Here is a 20114-nt window from a genome sequence, read left to right as displayed (position 1 = left end):
TTTCATTGTATTTTCTGGAATGCCAAATCAGTAGGTAACTACTTTACTTTCATTTTCCATCTTTTTCTTTCCTACTTCCTCCATCTTCTGACTCTCATTGAAAATCTGAATCTTCCTTGATAGTATAACTAACTCTAGCTGCCCATTCTAACACTGGTTGCACTTTTACTCACCCTATTGAAGGGGAATTATAATATTCTGTATTGCCACTTCCATGTTCTCCTTTTACTGTCCATCACTTAGTCTCCTCCTTTGAGATCCCCTCAGTCTGTACCACCCAATCAAAATTCTGCTCGCTATTGTCTAAAAATTTTCAGAACACTTCATTTGTTTCCTCAGTGAGTTCAGTACCCAGTTCATATTTTTTTTTTTTTGCAAGGCAAATGGGGTTAAGTGGCTTGCCCAAGGCCACACAGCTAGGTAATAGTGTCTGATTTGATCCGAGGTACTCCTGACTCCAGGGCCAGTGCTTTATCCACTGCGCCACCTAGCTGCCCCACCAGTTCATATTCTTTTTCTTCTTTCTTAGTCCTTTTAGGGAACTGAGTTCTTCAATTTGCTCATTTCACATGATCTTCTTACTCCTCTACCCAAGCTCATTCATACACAAAAACGATTATACCTTTGATCATATCATCCTCACCCACAAATGTTGGCATCCATATTCATGAATTCTGAAATTTCCTTATCTGATTTGAGTCCATTGTCCTATCTTGAAACTCCAGACCTTGTTCTTTTTTTTGCAGTGACTTCATTCCTTATATTCTAAGTTCTTTCCCAGTGACTCTGCTTTAGTTCTTTCTTTATCTATCTTGATTCCTCGGTGAACCAGTTCAGCTTTACACTGACCTCTCTTATTACTCTCTCTCATTTATGTTTCTCTCTTGTCTACTGGATGTTTCCTTACTGCCTACAAACATATTCATATCTTTACTAACTTCAAAAAACTCTTCTTTGATCCTTCCATCCATTCATCTATCCCTGCTAACTTATCATAAATTTTTCTTTACTTTTGTAACCAATGATTCCCACATTTAAAGACTAGATTTTTTAAAAAATTCTATATTGTATCGAAATCTTTTTGCAATGTATAGTGATAGAATAGAAACTTTTCTTGAATCAGTTATCATAGTGAATCATCAGGTTTACCATGTTGTATTTCAATGATGTCCTCAGGATACACATTAAAGTGTAAAGGACTCTTTTCCACTAAGATAAATTACCCCTAGCTACTAAATTTTGTCTGCTTTTGATAATTTTTCCTCTCTTTCCTTGCTCTTAGTTTTCACATTTAAATTTTAGTATGCCCAGTGACAATTCTAATACTATTTCTTATATAACAGAAAAACATGCCAGTGATAGTTCTTAAGAATGAACTGTCATAGATATTGATTTAAGTTAACATTGATTTAAAACATTAGCTGGAATTATAATGAGCAGACTCTGTGTTGGAGAAAGGGGACTAGGGATGGTGGAGTAACATATATACTGTCAGATATGCTGCCTTCCTTTGATTAAATGTTTCTGACAACATCAACTACAACATCAAAATCAAACTATTCTTTATATAACTCCTACTGTGTGCCAGACATAGCTGAAGACTTTACAAATAATTAACTCATTTGCTTCTCACAGTAATCCTCTGGGTTAAATGATATTTATTATCCTCATTTATAGTTGTGGAAATTGAGGCCGGTAGAGGTTAAGTGACTTGTCCAGCATCACATAGCTAGTAGGTATCTGAGGCCAAATTTGAATTTGGGTCTTCTGAATTTAGATCTTGTGCTCTGTTTACTGTGCCATTTACCCTCTTGCTTTTCTTTGTTATAAGTATAATATTGGTATAAGGGGTTGCCACATTGTGTGTCTCTTATCTCGCCCCCCAGGAGTGTGGGCATCTACTTTCTCTTTGAGCTATCTTGCTTAATCAAACTTGTTTTCACTTAACTCTGGATTCTCAGACAAGGGTCATCATGTAATTACACTGAAATGGTCAGAACTGTAGGAGTAACCCTATTCACTATTTCAGTTCACAAATCCACATTGGTGTGTTTCCATTTCACAAAACTAATATGACATGTTTAGATCATAAATATAACTTAATGATAATATCATCATTGGGCACTCATAAAAGCAAATGCATTTGTAAATAAATACATCAGTCTATACATAAACTTGGGTCACACTTTACCAGAAATGTACATTGGATAGAATGGCCACATACAAGAATGCAGTGGAGAAATGCATGAGATAGGAAAAACACATTCAGTGTGATTTACAAATCTGGATTGTAGACTGGAATGTCCCAGGTCCATTCAAGAACATCCACCTACCTGAAGCAGCTTCTCTACTGCTAGAGTAGCTTCACTGCTCCAGCTGAACAAATCCTCTTTAGAACCCACGTAGCATTTTATAAGAGTTACTCAAATTATAGTCACTCTAACAGAATGTTGTAAAAGTATTGCCACTTAGCGTAAATAATAGAACTATAAAGCAGCTAGTCTGTATGCACTCAACAGCTCCTTCAGTTATGCAATTATTAGGATGCTGCCTTCAATCATTTAAGAATAGCTCATCTTGGGGCAGCTAGATGGTGCTGATCCTGGTGTCAGGTGGACCTGAGTTCAAATGTGATCTCAGACACTTAATAATTGCCTAGCCGTGTGACCTTGGGCACTTAAGTCACTTAAGTCACTTAACCCCATTGTCTTAAATAAAATTTTTTTTAAAATAGCTCAGCTTGACTCTTTGGGCAAGACTGACCAGTCTTACATCAGAATTCTGCATCTAGTTCATTTTCCTGCTTCTCTTCCTACATAACTTTTGTTTCCCTTGCCTGCTTTTCCCTCCTTTACCAAAGGGGGCAGCAAAGAACAATATATATTTCTGGGAGCTTCCTCTCTGAGGGCGTGGCCAAAAGAGATGGGTGGGGCTTGAAGCTCTTGTCCAATGACGTTGAACCTTTCTCCAACCAATCAGAAATCACTAAACTGAAGCCTCCTGTCAGCTGACTGCTCCAGAGGTTGTCTTCAATCTTTTCCTACCAAGTTGGCTTTCGGGCCTCAGGCGCCTTCCCGTCGTAGGCCTTTCAGTGTTGGAATCTCCTTGGCAACGCTCCACTTGGAAGGTAATTCATCATATTTCCCTTGAAAAGTCAACAGATCTTTTAACATCATCCCTCAGTTGTCTAAATAGTTATGATTTTTCAGTTTTAGAAGTTTTAACTAATTAAGTGTTAAAAGTTAGGAGCTGAAGGGAACTATAAAGCCATATAACTCTATTAGGACCCTTGAACTTGGATCTTTTCAGAGTTGCTGTATTTTCCACACACTGAATCTGGAGACTGTGGGAGACCCTGAATTGTCAATAATGAATATTCCCTCCCCTCCCCCCATTTGTTATTATATCCTCCAGCTGTGTCAAGGAGAAGGAATTAGTCCTTTTCCCTTCCCCTCTGACTTCCCTTTTCCCCTATAACTTAAATACTCAAGGCTTTCTCTACACCACTGGACTCCTTGATAATAGGAGTTCTGTAATGTATATAGTTCTTAGCCTGGATCCCAGGATAATCTGAGTTCACGACTGGCAAGAGAAACTTTGGGCAAGTTGCCTCACCTCTGATGTCTTAGTATCCTTAGTTCTAAGATGGGGAAGATACCTCTTCATTGCAGTGTTGTTGTGAGGATAAACAAGATAATATTTGTGAAAAAGACAGCACGAAACTTGGACCATAATGAGCAATATTGAAGTGCTTATTCCCTTTTTCTCCCTCTCCTTATTACCCCTCTTTCAAAAGGTTGTTTCATCAAGGGTTCTTTGGAATTGTGGTGGGTCATTTGGATTGCTAAAAGTTCTTAAATCTTTCAGACTTGGCTTAAGTGTCAGTTGATATATATCTAACCAGGTTTCTATGAAATTTTACCCTTTTTTACAGCACAGTAGTATTTCATAATTAATATATCATAATTTGTTTATACAGTTCCTCAGTCTCTGAGTATCTGTATAGTTTCCAGGTAGATTTTTGTATATATGACTCTTTACTCTTCTTTTTCTTTGGTATATGCATTTCATATTGAATATGACTGGATCACAGATTATGCACAATTTAATAACTTTTAGGGTATAGTTCTAAATTGTTTTGACAGAATAATTGGACCAGTTCACATTTCTGTAGCAGTACACTACTCTGCCTGTTTTTCTACAACCACCGCAGCATTTGTCATTTATCATTTTTATGTACGTTACCAATTGAACAAGGGTGAGGTGCAACCTGTTTTTTTTTAGTGGTTTATTGTGTTTTTATTTGTTAAATATTTCCTAGTTACTTTTTTGTCTATCCTTTTTTAAAACATTAATGTTTCCAGTTGTATGTTGAGATAATTTTCAACATTCATTTTTGTAAAATTTTCTCCTTCCCACCCTTCCTTCTCCCACCCTAGGATTTCAAGCCATCTGATATAGGTGTTATATGTACAGTTATGTTATATATATTTTCATGTTAGTCATGCTGAGAAAATGACAAGAAAAAGGAAAAACAAAAACATTTTAAAAAGTGAAAATAGTGTGCTCTAATCTGCATTAAGGTTCCATGGTTCTTTCTCCTGATATGGATGGTATTTTCCATCTCAGATCTTTTAGAATTATCTTGGATTTCTGTATTTCTGAGAGGAGCTGAGTCTATCAAAGTTAATCATCACACAGTATTATTGTTAAAGGTGTACAGTATTCTCCTACTTCTGCTCATTTCACTCAGCTTAAGTTCATGTAAGTCTTTTTAGGGTTTTCTGAAATCTGCCTGCTCATCATTTTTATAGAGCAATAATATTGCATTACATTTATATATTTGTTTATATATATGTTTTTATATACAATATCATTGCTTGTTCAGTCATTCCCCAATTTGTTTTACTTCTAATCCTCAATTTCCAATTCTTTACCACTACAAAAAGAGTTGCTATAAATGTTTTTGTACATGTGGATCTTTTTTCCTTTTTTGTGATGGTTTTCGGATACAGACCTAATAGTAGTATTACTAGATCAAAGGGTATATAGTTTTATTGCCATTGGTCATAGTTCCAAATTGCTCTCCAGAATGGAAATCTCACTTTTTAAAATTTATATTTTTATAATTATGAATCATAGAACTTTATTTAAATATGCCCCTTGATAACTTGGATTTCATTTGAAAAGTATCTGTTCCTGGATCGCTTATCAGTTGGGGAATGGTTCCTGTAAATTTCAATCAGTTCCGTATGTATAGTGGAAAAGGGATCCTTATCATATAACTTAATGTAAAAATTTTTTTGCAGTTATTTGCTTTTTTCCCCTAACTTTTTCAGTATTTGTTTTGTTTCTATAAAAACATCAAAATTTTGTATAATCCATATTGTTTATTTTTATAGTCCATGTTATTTTATTTGCTGTTATCTTATCTGTTTTGGTTATGAATTCTTCCCCTTTTCCATAGTTCTGAAAAGATAATTTTTTTTCTTGCTTCTGAGATAAATGCTAGGTAATTTATCCTTGTAACTTGATCTTTTAATTAATCAGAATCTAGACTTCTGTGGTCATTTGCTTCTCTTTATTGTATACAGAATTTCTTCTACTGATTTTCCTTTCTGTTTCTTAATCATTTCATGAATAATGCTTTGTATTATAGTTTGAAGTTCGGTACTGCTTGATTCTTTAAGAACTTTTTTCATTATTTCCCTAGAAATTTTTGACCTTTTCTTCAGCCAGATATATATTTTTATTATTGTATCTAATTTTTTAAGGTAATCCTTTAGTAGTTGGGCCTGACACCGATTTTAAGTAAATTAGTTTCCGTGATATTTATTGTCCTTTAGTCTGTCCCTGAGCAATCAGTGATTTTCCAGCCATTTAGTTCTGTATTTGTATAAAGAGTGTAGTCAGATAGTTTTTATGTATGTATTAGTAGATAAGACTTTTTATTTTTTGATTTTTATTTATTTAAGGCAGATAAATGACTTGCCAAAGGTCACAGAGCCTAGGTAGTTGTTAAATGTCTGAGGCCGTTTGTCTGATTTCAATCATTTTATTATTTCATAGATGTTTATAATTGAATTTCTCTTTTTTAACTATTGTGTTTTGTTGGTAACATACAGAAAAGCTGATGAGGCCAGTTTATTTTATATTTTGCAACTTTGTCAGTTGTTTCAGTTAGATTTTTAGGGGTTTTTTTTTTTTTGAGTGGGGTTCTATAAATACACCATTATATCAAATACATTAAGTGGTCATTTTGGTTCTTCTTTGCCTGTGCTTATTCTTTTAATTTACTTTTCTTGATGGCACCATCAAATGCTAGCACCATTATCAATATGGATATCTTTGATATTGGATACCTTTTTTTTACTACTACTCCTACTGAAAAGAATCAACCCTGCAATTCCTTGTTACAAATTGTTAATAAACTGTGATATAGTTTTTTTTCTTGGTAGCATTTTATTTAAATTTTTCTACTTCAGTGTTGATTAGGGAATATATTAGTCTAAAGATTTCTCTCTGTTTTGACTCTCATTTAGGTCTTAGAGTCATTCTGGAATTTGGTAAGATTTCTTTTCTTATTTTTTTCAGCCTTTTTACATTCTATTAACTTGTTAATGCAACCCATTTGGGACTTTTATCTTGTGGTGGTGGAAAACATTTATGGCTTAAGTTTTTTTATGGATCAATCAGGAAAGCTAGGGTAATCTTGGATTACTTTGAGAGGTATGTCTTATGGCTCTTTACTAGTTTATTTAGCTCTTTCTTTGCACAAGTATACTGTCTTCCAGCAGATTCTCAGAGTACTGGCAAACATCCAGAGCATGTTTCACAGTGAACAATTGGAGTAGGAATTTTGGGAAGTAACTATTTGGAAGTTGCTTTTAAAATATTTTGATAAAAAAAATGATTTTTTTTTTTAGGTGTTTTTTTTTTTGCAAGGCAGATGTGGTTAACTGGCTTGCCCAAGGCCACACAGCTAGGTAATTATTAAGTGTCTGAGGGCAGATTTGAACTCAAAGTCCTCCTGATTCCAGGGATGGTGCTCTATCCACTGAGCCACCTAGCTGCTTCCAAAAATGATTGTTTTTAAAAAAAGATACATTTCCTTGATGGAAGTTTCCTGTTACTTAAGATCTTCAAATAAAATCTGGAGGGTCACTTGGGAATTTTGAGACGGAATTTATATGGGGGGTGCTAAATTAGATAGCCATTTCTTCTATTTGCCTTCTAGAAGATGAAATTGTCTTAAGGCAAATTAGAAATTTATCTGATTTTTTTTTTTTTGCTTTCAGTAGCAAAAACTTCAAAAGATGGACAAATCACTGAGTTCTCTATTCCAACTATTATTTGCTTCTGTGGCAGTTTTCTGCTTTGAAATTGTATTTATACAGGCTGTCAACAGAGATCTAGGTTCTTAGAGATCATCTTGACCAATAAGACAACTGAAATAGAAGTGACTCCAGTAACACAAACAAAAAAGTGAGAAAACAGTCCTGTTATTTAAAGTTTAGTACTGTGCTCTGTATCACACAATATGGGAATCCTCAATTTCTTCTTTAGAATATACATATCTCTGTATATACAAGATCATTTCATATTCTATTCTTCTCTTTTTACCCATGTGCCGCCCCCCCCCCCCCCCCCCCCCCCCCCCCCCCCCCCCCCCCCCCCGCTTAGTGGATTTCATTGGAGCTATTGATTTTTTTGTCATCAAATGCTTGTTCTGTGTAGCTTTTTTTATCAGAGCTTTTATTGTTTATTTTGTTTTTCCAACTACATACAATGGTAATTTTTACCAATCATTTTTTTTTGCAAGGTTTTGAGTTTTATAATTTTTCTCCCTCTTTCCCCCTTCCCCCTCCCACAAGCAATCCAGTATAGGCTCTACATTTGTAAACATGCTAAATTCATCAAAATTGAATGCGTTGTGAGAGAAGAATCAAATCCAAAAGGAAGAAAGAAATAGTAAGTTAGCAAAGTTACATAATACACAAGGATAACTTTTAAAAATTGAAGATAATAAACTTTGGTCTTCATTTAAACTCCAGTTCCTTCTCTGGATATGGGTGGTATTTCCCATCACAAGTCCCTTAAAATTGTCTTTGATAATTGTATTGCTGAAATGAAGAAATCCATCATGATTGGTCATTCCTCATGATGTTGTTAGTGTGTATAATGTTCTTCTGGTTCTGCTTATTTTACTCAGCATTAATTCTTTTTTTTTTTTTTGCAAGGCAAATGGGGTTAAGTGGCTTGCCCAAGGCCACACAGCTAGGTAATTATTAAGTGTCTGAGACCCAATTTGAACCCAGGTACTCCTGACTCCAGGGCCGGTGCTTTATCCACTAGGCCACCTAGCTGCCCCTATCTCAGCATTAATTCTTGCAAGTCTTTCTTGACTTTTCTAAAATCCCATTCCTCGTGATTTCTTAGAAAACAATAGTGTTCCATCACATACATATATCCCAATTTGTTCAGCTATTCCCCAATTAGTGGGCATCCCCTCAATTTTCATTTCTTTGCCACTCCAAAAATGCTGCTATAAATACTTTTGGACATTATGAGATTTTTACCATTTTCATGATCTGAGTTTTTACTTAAGCTGTGATGAGTCTTGTCTCATAGGATGAGTCTGATGCTTTCACTTATTTGAGAACTGGCCAAGGGGAGTTAAATGATTTACCACTTCAAACCTAGATGTTCTGATTCCAAATATAGTATTCTTTGCACCGTACCAATTTGACTTCCCATCCCTGGTATATCTGGTGACCCCATGAGGCTGCTTCCTTGCTTTGAAGAGCAAATTAAGATATATAAGAAAGGACATATTTTACATGACATTTAGGTAAAAAGTTGAAGAAATTTTATAAAATTTTATTTAAAAAGGCAGTATAGATATTTTAGAATCATCACTTTCTGTACATTTCCATCTTCATGTCTTAGTTTATAGTGGCTAGAGCTGTGGATCTGAAATCATGAAGATCTGAGTTTTTCCAAGATGTATGACACTTACTAGCTTACTAGCAAGTCACTTTAACCTCATTGACCTCAGTTTTCACATCTGTAAAATGAACTGGAAATGAAATGGAAGCCACTATAGAATCTTTGCCAAGTAATCCCCAAATAGAACATTCTTTAACTTTTTTATTTCAGCATTTATTAAGCAGCTGTTTAGGAAGCACCATTTTGCTTGAATGGGATACAGAGATTTCAAATGAATATTGTACTCTTTGAGAACAAAGGGAATGGAGTGGGGAGAATGTTTATGCCATTTATGAAAATAAGTCTGATATAAGATATACATTATTGTAAGAAAAAGACCTTTGGGGAGAGATCATTATCACTTGGGGAAGAATCAATATTATTCCTTCAAATTGAAGTTGAAAGAAGAGGAAAATTTTGATTAATTGTTGGAAAAGAAATGTTTTTCAAAATTTGAGTCATATGAAATGAACAAAAGGATATGGAGAGAAGAGAGAGTAGCATGAGAATGGCTTGGCTAGATTGTTGACTCTATAAAGGTAAGTACTTGAAGATAAAGTTGGGTGGCTAGACCATAGAGGAGGAGGTTGCTTAGCATTCATGAGGTATTTAACTGATGTGTAGTGAGATCCTTGAGGGTCATTGAAACCTGGAGTGAAGTGATTATATCATTTTATTTGGAAAATCATCTGGGGGGGGTGACAGTGTAGCACAGAGGTGTCAAATACCTGGTCTACAAGACTCAGCCCACAGCATTCCCAAGTGCAGCCCAAACAAGATCAAAATAGAATTCCTAATCTGATTTTTAATGTGTTAATATATTAATAAAAGACTTATAAATATGGTTTATATATTAATAAAAGACTTATAAACATGGTTCTCTAAAGCAATAAGCAGTTCAGTGATTCTTATGTATGACTTTAATGTTTTCCATTTTTATGTAAGTTATTTATAGGCTTAGGGAAAATAAACAGACTAAATAATATAATACTTAAAATAATTCAGACAAGTAGAGATGAGGGCATAAGGCTCAGGGGAGAAGAAACCTAGAGCGTTAGCCTATAGAAGTAAGATTAGCAACCTATTTGATGTGTGGGATAAGGGATAGAAAGTAGTCAAACATAATTCATTCCAAGGTTTCAAACAAACCTAGTTGAGAAAGTTGTGGTGCCATCAATAGAGATAAAAATAAAGATACAGATGGCATATTTATCAAGTTCGGGGATGGCAGAGAATGGAAAATAGGTAATATATTGTTATGATAAAATTAGGATCCCCAAATAACCTTGCCATAACCAATAGACCAAATTTAGTAAAATAAAATTTTGCAGAAATAAATTTAAAGTCCTATGTCCTTGGGTCCATGATTTTATTGGTATGAGTACTTAACTATACAGGTTCAGGCCATAGCCCAATTTTATCCTTTCATCTAATGTAATGCTTGTTTATGTCCTCCTATAAATCTTTGACAGAGGATTTACCCAGGGTTCTCTGGATACTTTTTTTCTGGTACATCTAATATTTTCAGTATACCAGGTTGGTACTTGAGACTGTCAGTGTGATATCATTCCTTTTTTTTACAACATTACCAACCACTTCCCTTTCTAGTCATTTGTATACAAGAAGTGAAAAAATAATTGTTGCTTACCAATTGTTATTCTATTTTTAAATTCATCTCTAATTTTGGCAAATAATAGTATGATGTTGTATGATTTTATAGTACTATAGCTTCATGAGAGGAATATTAATGCTTGTAGTGAGAGTCATCTGAGAGATACCTAGTTGTTTGATATACTGCAAATTGAATATGATTCAGTAATGTGATATGGAAGCCCACACCCCAGAAGAAAGGGGGGAAGAAAAGCTAATGTGATCCCAGACTTCACAGTAGAAACATGGTGTCTAGATTATTGTGTTCAGTTCTGGTTATCATATTTTAGAAAGGAAATTCATCCTTTGGTGCACATTCAGAAGAATATGACTTGGCATTTAGAAAGACTTGAGGCAGTGGTTAGCATGGACTGGTATAAACATGAAGAGGGAACGAAATGGAAGGGAGTATGCATTTCTGTAGTGCATATTATGTGTCAGACACTGGATAAACTGTTTACAAATATTACCTTACTTGATTTTCAAAACAACCTAGGAAGTAGGTAGTAGTTATCCCTGTTTTACAAATGAAGAAACAGAGACATAGGTTCAGTGACTAGCCCAGGGTCACATAACTAGTAAAAGTGTCCAAGGGAGCAGCACCAAGAGAATATGGTACACATTAACAACAACAACATTGTGAGTTAATCAACTTGAATGCAGTTCCGTTCAGCAGTTCAGAGATCAAGGACAATCCTGGGAGCCTGTTGTGGATAATGCCATCCATATCCAAAGGGGGAAAAAAATCAAACATGAATCTGAATGTGGAATGAAAATTGAGGGTTGGGGAATAGCTGAACAAATTGGGATATGTGTATGTGATAGAACACTGTTGTTGTTTGTTTGTTTGTTTTTTAGGTTTTCGTAAGGCAAGTGGGGTTAAGAGGCTTGCCCAAGGCCACACAGCTAGGTAATTATTAAGTGTCTGAGACCGGATTTGAACCCAAGTACTCCTGACTCCAGTGCCAGTGCTTTATCCACTGCGCCACCTAGCCGCCCCCACTATTGTTTTCTAAGAAATCATGAGGGATGGGATTTTAGAAAAGTCAAGAAAGACTTGCAAGAATTAATGCTGAGTAAAATAAGCAGAACCAGAAGAATATTATACACACTAACAACATCATGAGGAATGATCAATCGTGATGGATTTCTTCATTTCATCAATGCAATTATCAAAGACAATTTTAAGGGACTTGTGATGGGAAATACCACCCATATCCAGAGAAGGAACTGGAGTTTAAATGAAGACCAAAGTTTATTATCTTCAATTTTTAAAAGTTATCCTTGTGTATTATGTAACTTTGCTAACTTACTATTTCTTTCTTCCTTTTGGATTTGATTCTTCTCTCACAACGCATTCAATTTTGATGAATTTAGCATGTTTACAAATGTAGAGCCTATACTGGATTGCTTGTGGGAGGGGGAAGGGGGAAGGAGGGAGAAAAATTATAAAACTCAAAACCTTGCAAAAAAAATGATTGGTAAAAATTACCATTGTATGTAGTTGGAAAAACAAAAAAACGATAAAAGCTCTGATAAAAAGAGCTACACAGAACAAGCATTTAATGACAAAAAAATAAATACCTCCAATGAATCCACTAAGCTGGGGGGGTGGGTAAAAAAGAGAAGTATAGAATATGGAAGGGCATCTGAGGGGAGAATATAAAGGTGATATTGTGTGTGTGTGTGTGTGTGTATAATATATATATTATATATATGTATATATATATTTGTATATTCTAAAGAAGAAATTGAGGATTCCCATATTGTGTGATACAGAGCACAGTACTAAACTTTAAATAACAGGACTGGATTCCTCACTTTCTGTTTGTGTTACTGGGGTCACTTCTATTTCAGTTGTCTTATTGGTCAAGATGATTTCTAAGAATCTAGATCTCTGGCAATTTGCCAGTCTTTACATTGTTTCCATGTTGTACATTGATTCAAATTGAGTGTGTTGAGAGAGAAATCATATCCTTAAGGGAGAAACATAAAGTATAAGAGATAACAAGATCAGCCAATAAGATTATCAGGGTTTTTTTCCCCTAAATTAAAGGAAATAGTCCTTGGACTTCGTTCAAACTCCATGGTTCTTTATCTGGATACAAATGGTATTCTCCATTACAGACAGCCCCAAATTGTCCCTGATTGTTGCACTGATGAAATGAGTGAGTCCATCAAGGTTGATCATCAACCCATGTTGCTGTGTTTTTGTACAGTGTTTTTCTGGTTCTGCTCATCTCACTCACTCATGCAAATCCCTCCAGGCTTCCCTGAAATCCCATCCCTTCTGGTTTCTAATAGAACAATAGTGTTCCATGACATACATATACCACAGTTTGCTAAGCCATTCCCCAGTTGGAGGGCATTTACTTGATTTCTAATTCTTTGCCACCACAAAGAAGGTTGCTATGAATATTTTTGTACAAGTGGTATTTTTACCCCCTTTTCATCATCTCTTTAGACCCAGTAGTAGTATTGCTGGATCAAAGGGTATGTACATTTTTGTTGCCCTTTGGACATAGTTCCAAATTTCTCTCAAGAAAGGTTGGATGAGTTCACAGCTCCACCACCAGTGTAATAGTGTCCCAGATTTCCCACAACCCTTCCAACAATGATCATTATCCTTTCTGGTCATATTGGCCAGTCTGAGAGGTTGTGAGGTGGTACCTTGGAGACACTTTAATTTGCATTTCTCTAATAAGTAATGATTTAGAGCAATATTTCATATGAGTTTGGATTGCTTTGATCTCCTCATCTGTAAATTGCCGTTGCTTATCCTTTGACCATTTGTCAGTTGGGGAATGGCTTTTTTTTTTTTTTTAATATGACTCAGTTCTCTGTATATTTTAGAAATGAGTCCTTTGTCAGAGATACTATGTTCTTTTAAAACTATTTCTTTCCATTAGTCTTAATTCCTTTTACACAAAATGATTAATATGTAAGTATGTTAAATACAAATGAACATAAACTACTTTTACCATACTGTTTGCCATCAAGTAGAAAGGATGAATCTTGAAAAACCTCCATAGCTTGTAATTGGAAAAATAAAATATCAATTAAAAAATGTCCAAGGGTGGATTTATTCCTGGGTCTTCCTGACCAGCACTCTATCTACTACACTACCTAACTGCCTGGAAGCAGGCTTATTTCCAGTCTTGAAAGGCATCCTTGTGAGGGACGGATTAGATTTGTTTTACTTAGTTCAAAAAGTAGGAGCAATGGCAGAGTTTTCAAGAGAGGCATTTTTTAGCTCTTTCTATAGAAAAACTTCCTGATACTCTTGTCAGATAATTCATGAGTTCCAATTAGTAGAAAATTTCAAACAATCAATAAACATAAGCATTAACTGTGTCCCAGACATTGTGCTAAGTATTTTAATTACTTTGTCAGATTGTTATAAAGATTGTTATAAAGATGTGGGTTAAACCAGACTTTTGGACTCCCTTTCAATTCTGAGATTCTGTTTTAAAAAATAGTTAAAATTTTCTTTCAGAAAGCTTGACAACTATGGCCTTCTCTGGCCTTCTCAGAACTTGTGTACTAATAATCTGTACTATGCAATTTAATTTCACACTTGTGCATTGATTTTTCTTTTGTGATATATCTCTTCAACTTGATTGCCTTGTGTGTGCAACTGCATCTAGAGTTTCCTCTCATTGTTAAGCGTATTATCATTATTTGATAAAGTCATACTGATTTAATGTAGGTTGAAACGTAGACTTTAATATTAAAGATTTTTTCCCCACTCTAAGTATCATGATACTTTCCCTAGAAACTTTTTGGAAGCAGATGCTTAACCAAACCAGAGATGACAGATGAAAGTAAGAGTTTAGTCTGAAGACTATAAAAAGATCTGTTAGAAACCCTTCTCCAGCAATTGTAGCTAGGGATTTCCAAAATATCAGTTTTCTTGTGGAATTAAAAAAAACCCTTCAATACCATAGTTCAGAGGATTTAAATGAGTATCATAGGAACAAAATGAATATAAAGCTTTTTTTGTAAACCTTTTAGACCTATACATATGCCTGCTGTTGATTAGGTAGTAAGTGGTATTGCTAGCAGAGAATTGATAGGCATTTTAGTAATCCTGAGCCAGTTGACTATCATTTAAGATTGATATAAAGCAACAGTTTTCAAATTGTGGTTAAAAGCATCTTGGGGGATTGTTTTTATAATTATAAATACTAGGACATTTTAATATTTGATACATTAAATATTAGTTATAAAAATTCTTTGGGAGTCTTCAAGTTTTAAAGCAAAAAGTTTAAGAACTGCTTTTGAGAAGACAGGTGTTAACATCAAAAGTAAAGTGCAAGGGGCGGCTAGGTGGTGCAGTGGATAAAGCACCGGCCCTGGAGTCAGGAGTACCTGGGTTCAAATCTGGTCTCAGACACTTAATAATTGCCTAGCTGTGTGGCCTTGGGCAAGCCACTTAACCCCATTGCCTAGCAAAAACGTAAAAAAAAAAGTCAAGTGCAGGCTAGGTGGTGCAGTGGATAGAACACCCGCTCTGGAGTCAGGAGTACCTGAGTTCAAATTTGGCCTCAGACACTTAATAATTACCTAGCTGTGTGGCCTTGGGCAAGCCACTTAACCCCATTTGCTTTGCAAAATCCTAAATAAATAAAATAAATAAATAAAGGTAAAAGTGCAAGCATAGATTAGATTCCAATGTCTTGACTCAGTAAGTAGATGAAATTTATTTACTTTTTTCATTCCTTACAACTACCCTTTGAAGTTGTTGCTTTTATAAATGAAGGAACTGAATCTTGGGAACTTAATTATCAAACACAATATGCCTCTAATTGAAAGGTAGTAGAGGAAGTATCTAGAGGAAGTATCTGTACATTTTAGAATCCCTTCCATGTGATTATTTTCTCTATAGTGGTATAGATTGCATTCTATTTCTGCCTCCTTCCATATTGTTTAAACTGTTGTCCTTGTCTTTCCATCAGTCCTCTTGAGAACCTTCTCTTACATCATGTTGGATAATAATAATAGTAATAATGTTAGCATTTATATAGGACTTTTAAGATTTGAAAACATTTTTGTAAATATTTAGGGTATCTAGGTGACTCATGGAAAGAGTACTGACCTGGATTCAGGAGGACTGGAGTTTGAATCTGGCCTCAGACACTTCCCACTTAGAGGCTGTGTGACCTTGGGCAAGTCACTTTATCTTAATTGCCCTGAGTCCAGGACTGTTTCTAGTCATCCTGATTCATATCTGACCACTGGACTCAGATGACTTTGGAGGACAAAGTGAGGCTGATGACTTAACACACACAGCACCTCCTTACTCAGATCAAATTCATGTGCTTGTCATGCATGGCATCACCTCCTTAATGTTATGATCTTCTTAGAAAATGAAGGACCAATGTTGTTGTTCTTGCTATTATTATTGTTGTTGTTGTTGTTGTTGTTATCCTCACAATGACTTGGGAAGTAGTAGTATTCAGTCGCGTTTCAGACATATCCAACTCTTTGTGAGACCCTATTTGGAATTTTCTTGGCAAAGATGCTGGAGTAGTTTGCTATTTCCTTCTCCATTTTACAGATGGGAAACTGAGGCAAGCAGAATTAAGTGATTTGTCCATGCTTATACCACTAATAAGTGTCTGTTGTCAAATTTGAACTCAGGAAGATAAGTTTTCCTGACTCTAGGGCCAGTTCTCTATCCACTCTGTCAGTAGCTGCCCTTTGGGTATATAGGTACTATTGTTATCCTCATTTTTCTGTTAAAGAAACCGAGGCAGAGAACTGTTAAGTGACTTGCCCAGGGTTTCACAGTAAGTGAGTGGATGAAGTTAGATTTGAACTCAAATCTTCTGATACCAGGTTTAATACTCTTATTCACTGCCCCACCTAGCAGTCTCCACTGGATGCTAGTGGAACATGTATCAGTTCTCCCTCTTTACTATGTGACTGACCTACCACCTTTCCAATTGCATAGCTTAGGTCAATTTTCAGTCGTAACTGACTGTGTGATCGATCCCATATAAGTTTTTTTTGGAAGAAATACCAGAGTGGTTTGCCATTTTTTCCCTCTAGTTCATTCTGGTTGACTAGTTCTTGGCCTTCATTATTGAAGAAGACAACAATATCACTCTGTTAGAGACAAGTTATAGTGTGTCTGACTGTGACTGATTAAATCAGTATGAACTTGGAATGTTTTTACAGAGATTGGGAACAAATAGTACATATGAGCACCTGGGCATCTTATGTTTCCTTTGAACTGCTTCAATTCTATCTTGCTACTGGGTGATCAGTGCCAGTGTCTCTCATGTTGCACCATCAGTTGCAGAGTTCTTGAGAGACCTTGAGTACCTTTATACCATTTTTTTCTGACATCACTTTCCCTTCCCCCACCCCCTCCCCCAATATGAGTTCTCCATAAATAGTCTTTTGACAAGTGTACATTTGACATCTGAACAATGTGGTCAGCCCATCAGAGTTTCACTCTCTCTAAGTAGAGTCTGAGTACTTGGTAGTTTAGTTCAAGAAAGGCCCTCAGTGTCCAGTATCTTCTGCCAGGTGATCTTCAGAATCTTCCTAAGACAATTTAAATGGAAGTGATTGAATTTCCTGGTATGATGCTGGCAGACTATTCCAAGTTTCACAGGCATGTCCCAATGTGGTCAACACAGTTGCTCTATAGATCTTTAGTTTGTTAGTCTAATATCTATACTTTTCTTTTGGAGTCTCCCAAACACCTTATTATCAATGTGTACTTCCCTGGATAAGACACTGCCAAGGTAAGTGAAGTTCTCCACAGTATTGATTTGTTGTAGCTAATGAGTTCCACATATGAATGGTATGGTGCTGGTTGATGGAGCACCAGAGGTTTTTCTGGGTATTAATTATTAGGCCAAAATTAGCACAGACAGCAGAGAACCATACTTTGTTGCATCTTGACTTCAGAGACAGCATTAAGTGCACAATCATTTGCAAACAGAAGATGCACCAGTACTCCCTCTACTCTGTAGCCTTTTCAAGTTGAAGAATTTACCATCAGTGCAGTAGCTGACTTTGATGCAGTGTTCATCCTCAGTGAAGGAGTTTAACATGAGAGGTCTTGCTAAAAAAGCAAGGGAGCAAGGACACAGCCTTGTTTCACTCCTTTGCTGACTAGGAAATTTCGAGAGCATTGTCCACTATCCCGAACCTGAGCAAGCATGGCATCATGAAATTGACCTGAAATACTTCTCTGAGCAGCCAGATTTGGACATAATTTTTCATTAGCTCTCATGACTGTTGTCAAAGGTCTTAGTCCAGTCTACAAATGTTGTATACAGACCCCTGTTCTGTTCCTGGCATTTTTCCTCAAGTTGTTGGGCAGCAAACACCATATCTACTGTTCCTTGATCCTTTTTGAAGCCACACTGTCTCTTGGGGATGTGACCATCTTTCAGATGAAGGATCAGTCTATTGAGAAAGATCAGAAATTTTGCCAGCAGTGACTAAGAAAATACAATAATCTATTCCCTTTACCTTTATAGACATGGGTAATGGAGGCATCCTTGGGGATAACCTCATGCCATATAACCTAGAATATTTCAGTCAGCTTGAGCATGCACACCCTCCCCCCCCACTTTTATAAATCTCAGATGGAATAGAATCGGTACCAGCTGCTTTGCCACATGATGGGGGAGTCGAATGGCATTTAAAACCTCTCCTTCAATTGTAATGTAACCTAGGGATGGATAGCTTTCAACTTGAGGTAAAAATGGTCTGTGCCTCCTGTATTGATTGATGACAGTCTGCTAAAATACTATGAAAGTGTTCAATCTAGTCATTGTGACTCCATCAACACCGAGTTGTTGAGATGCACCATATGTCTTTGGCCCATGAATACCCTTCAGGGCTTCATAAAAGTACTTTGGATTGTCAATGTTTGAATAAAATTCATCCTACAGATGAGGAAACTGAGATAAACAGTTTAAGTTTGTCCAGGGCCAATAGTGTCTGAGGCTGGATTTCAGCTGTCTAGCTGAAGTTTGTATTTAGCACTTAATAATGGCAACGATCCTTTTTTTTAAAAGAAGAGTTTTTTATAATTTTGTTGGATTTAGAATAAAGTTGATTTGAAAACAGATTAAAATGAATGTGTCATGTATTTGGTACCAATAACAGGACAATAAAAAAGTTCCTTTAAAAAAGAAGTCTTCTTGAGTTTTTTGTAAATGGTTTGGTTTGGCCACCATAAAAAAAATATAATAAAAAAGTTTGAGAAATTGTAATTTGGAAGAATTCCCATCCAAATATAGTAATGATGTTCTTCCATCATCTTACCCAATATATTTTCCTAACTAATCAACTATAGACTAAATTGAATAGGATGTAAAGATACTAAACTAGCAACTTAATGAAGTTGTTTCTTTGCAGTTAAGTGCTGTGAGAATTTGATAAGATATCAGGGGCACATATCCAGGAGACAAGGAGAGAATATATATCACTACTTAGTATACCTGTAGCTATTTAACATAAGGGGTATTATCAGAGATCCCAGTATCAGGGACTGCATGCAAATCAGTCCAAGTTGAGAGCTTGACAGGAAGTGTTCTGCCTTTATATCAATAGATCATAGGTCTAAAATCTCTCGATGGCTCTAATTAAATGTCTTATGAACAATTGATTCCTTCCTGGTGCTTCCTGGCATTTTCCAGCTTTTTCCTTCCTTTTTTCCTCTCAGAGAACTATTTGTAATATGATAAAGGAAGGGGACCAGATTTAAGCGAACCAAATCTATCATCTGAGTTAATGGTGTAGACAGATCTAGGATGGGGTACATATATCTTTCCCTACTTCTTTGTGGCCAGCAAAATAGTATGAAATTATAATTTTACCATTTTCCTTTGTTATTTCTGTTTACATCATGTAGATATTATGCATATTATTCTCCTAGTTCTGTTAATGTGGCCACTTGATGATAAGAGATAACTTTATCTCTTCATTCAGTCTGAAATTGAACTTTAGCAAATCATTTCTTAGATTTTAATTTTAACTCATTTTTTCATCATTCCCTTAATTAAGCTAATAAAATATATTGACTTATATACAGGATTTCCCTATGTATATGATGTACCTTTTTCAAAAAATTTGGGGAACTAAAAACTGGGAGCTTTTGTACAGTGAGTGTAGAATTTTTACTTGCATTTCCCATTTTTTTGCACTTTTTTTTTTTACGCTTATTATTTCACATTTGTTACTGGTATATTAGATTATGTTTTACCATGTTCTGCCCAGAAATGTCTCAGAAAAGATATCTCGTACAGTGCTGAATTCAAGTTCAGAGTGACCCAGTTCACAAAAGTGAATGGAAATATGCAGCTGAATGTCAGTTTGGTACTCTTCCAACTGAGAAACAATCTGAAATTGGCTATAGGAAGAAGAAACCCTACTGAAAATGCTATGGCAGAAGGCAAAGAGAAGCAAGTCAGCAAAATGACCTGATCTGGAGAGAGAATTGAAGC

The 20114-nt window shown here is 35.6% G+C and overlaps 1 protein-coding gene across 2 annotated transcripts in view; it reads left to right on the top strand.

Annotated features, from left to right (window-relative positions):
* TAF4B (TATA-box binding protein associated factor 4b) overlaps nt 1-20114 on the top strand; it is a 198833-nt gene that overhangs the window by 35863 nt on the left and 142856 nt on the right. The window contains exon 1 of one of the 2 annotated variants that reach the window (XM_074203028.1): nt 1122-3127. The exons of the other annotated variant lie outside the window; for it this stretch is intronic. The gene's annotated coding sequence lies outside the window, so the exon portion shown is untranslated. Of the gene's footprint in view, nt 1-1121; nt 3128-20114 lie in introns of those variants that run through there. 2 annotated transcript variants of the gene reach the window in all.

Source organism: Macrotis lagotis, chromosome X (assembly GCF_037893015.1).
Source record: "Macrotis lagotis isolate mMagLag1 chromosome X, bilby.v1.9.chrom.fasta, whole genome shotgun sequence".
In the NCBI taxonomy this organism is placed as follows: domain Eukaryota; kingdom Metazoa; phylum Chordata; class Mammalia; order Peramelemorphia; family Peramelidae; genus Macrotis; species Macrotis lagotis.
This window is presented reverse-complemented; position numbering and strand designations above follow the sequence as displayed.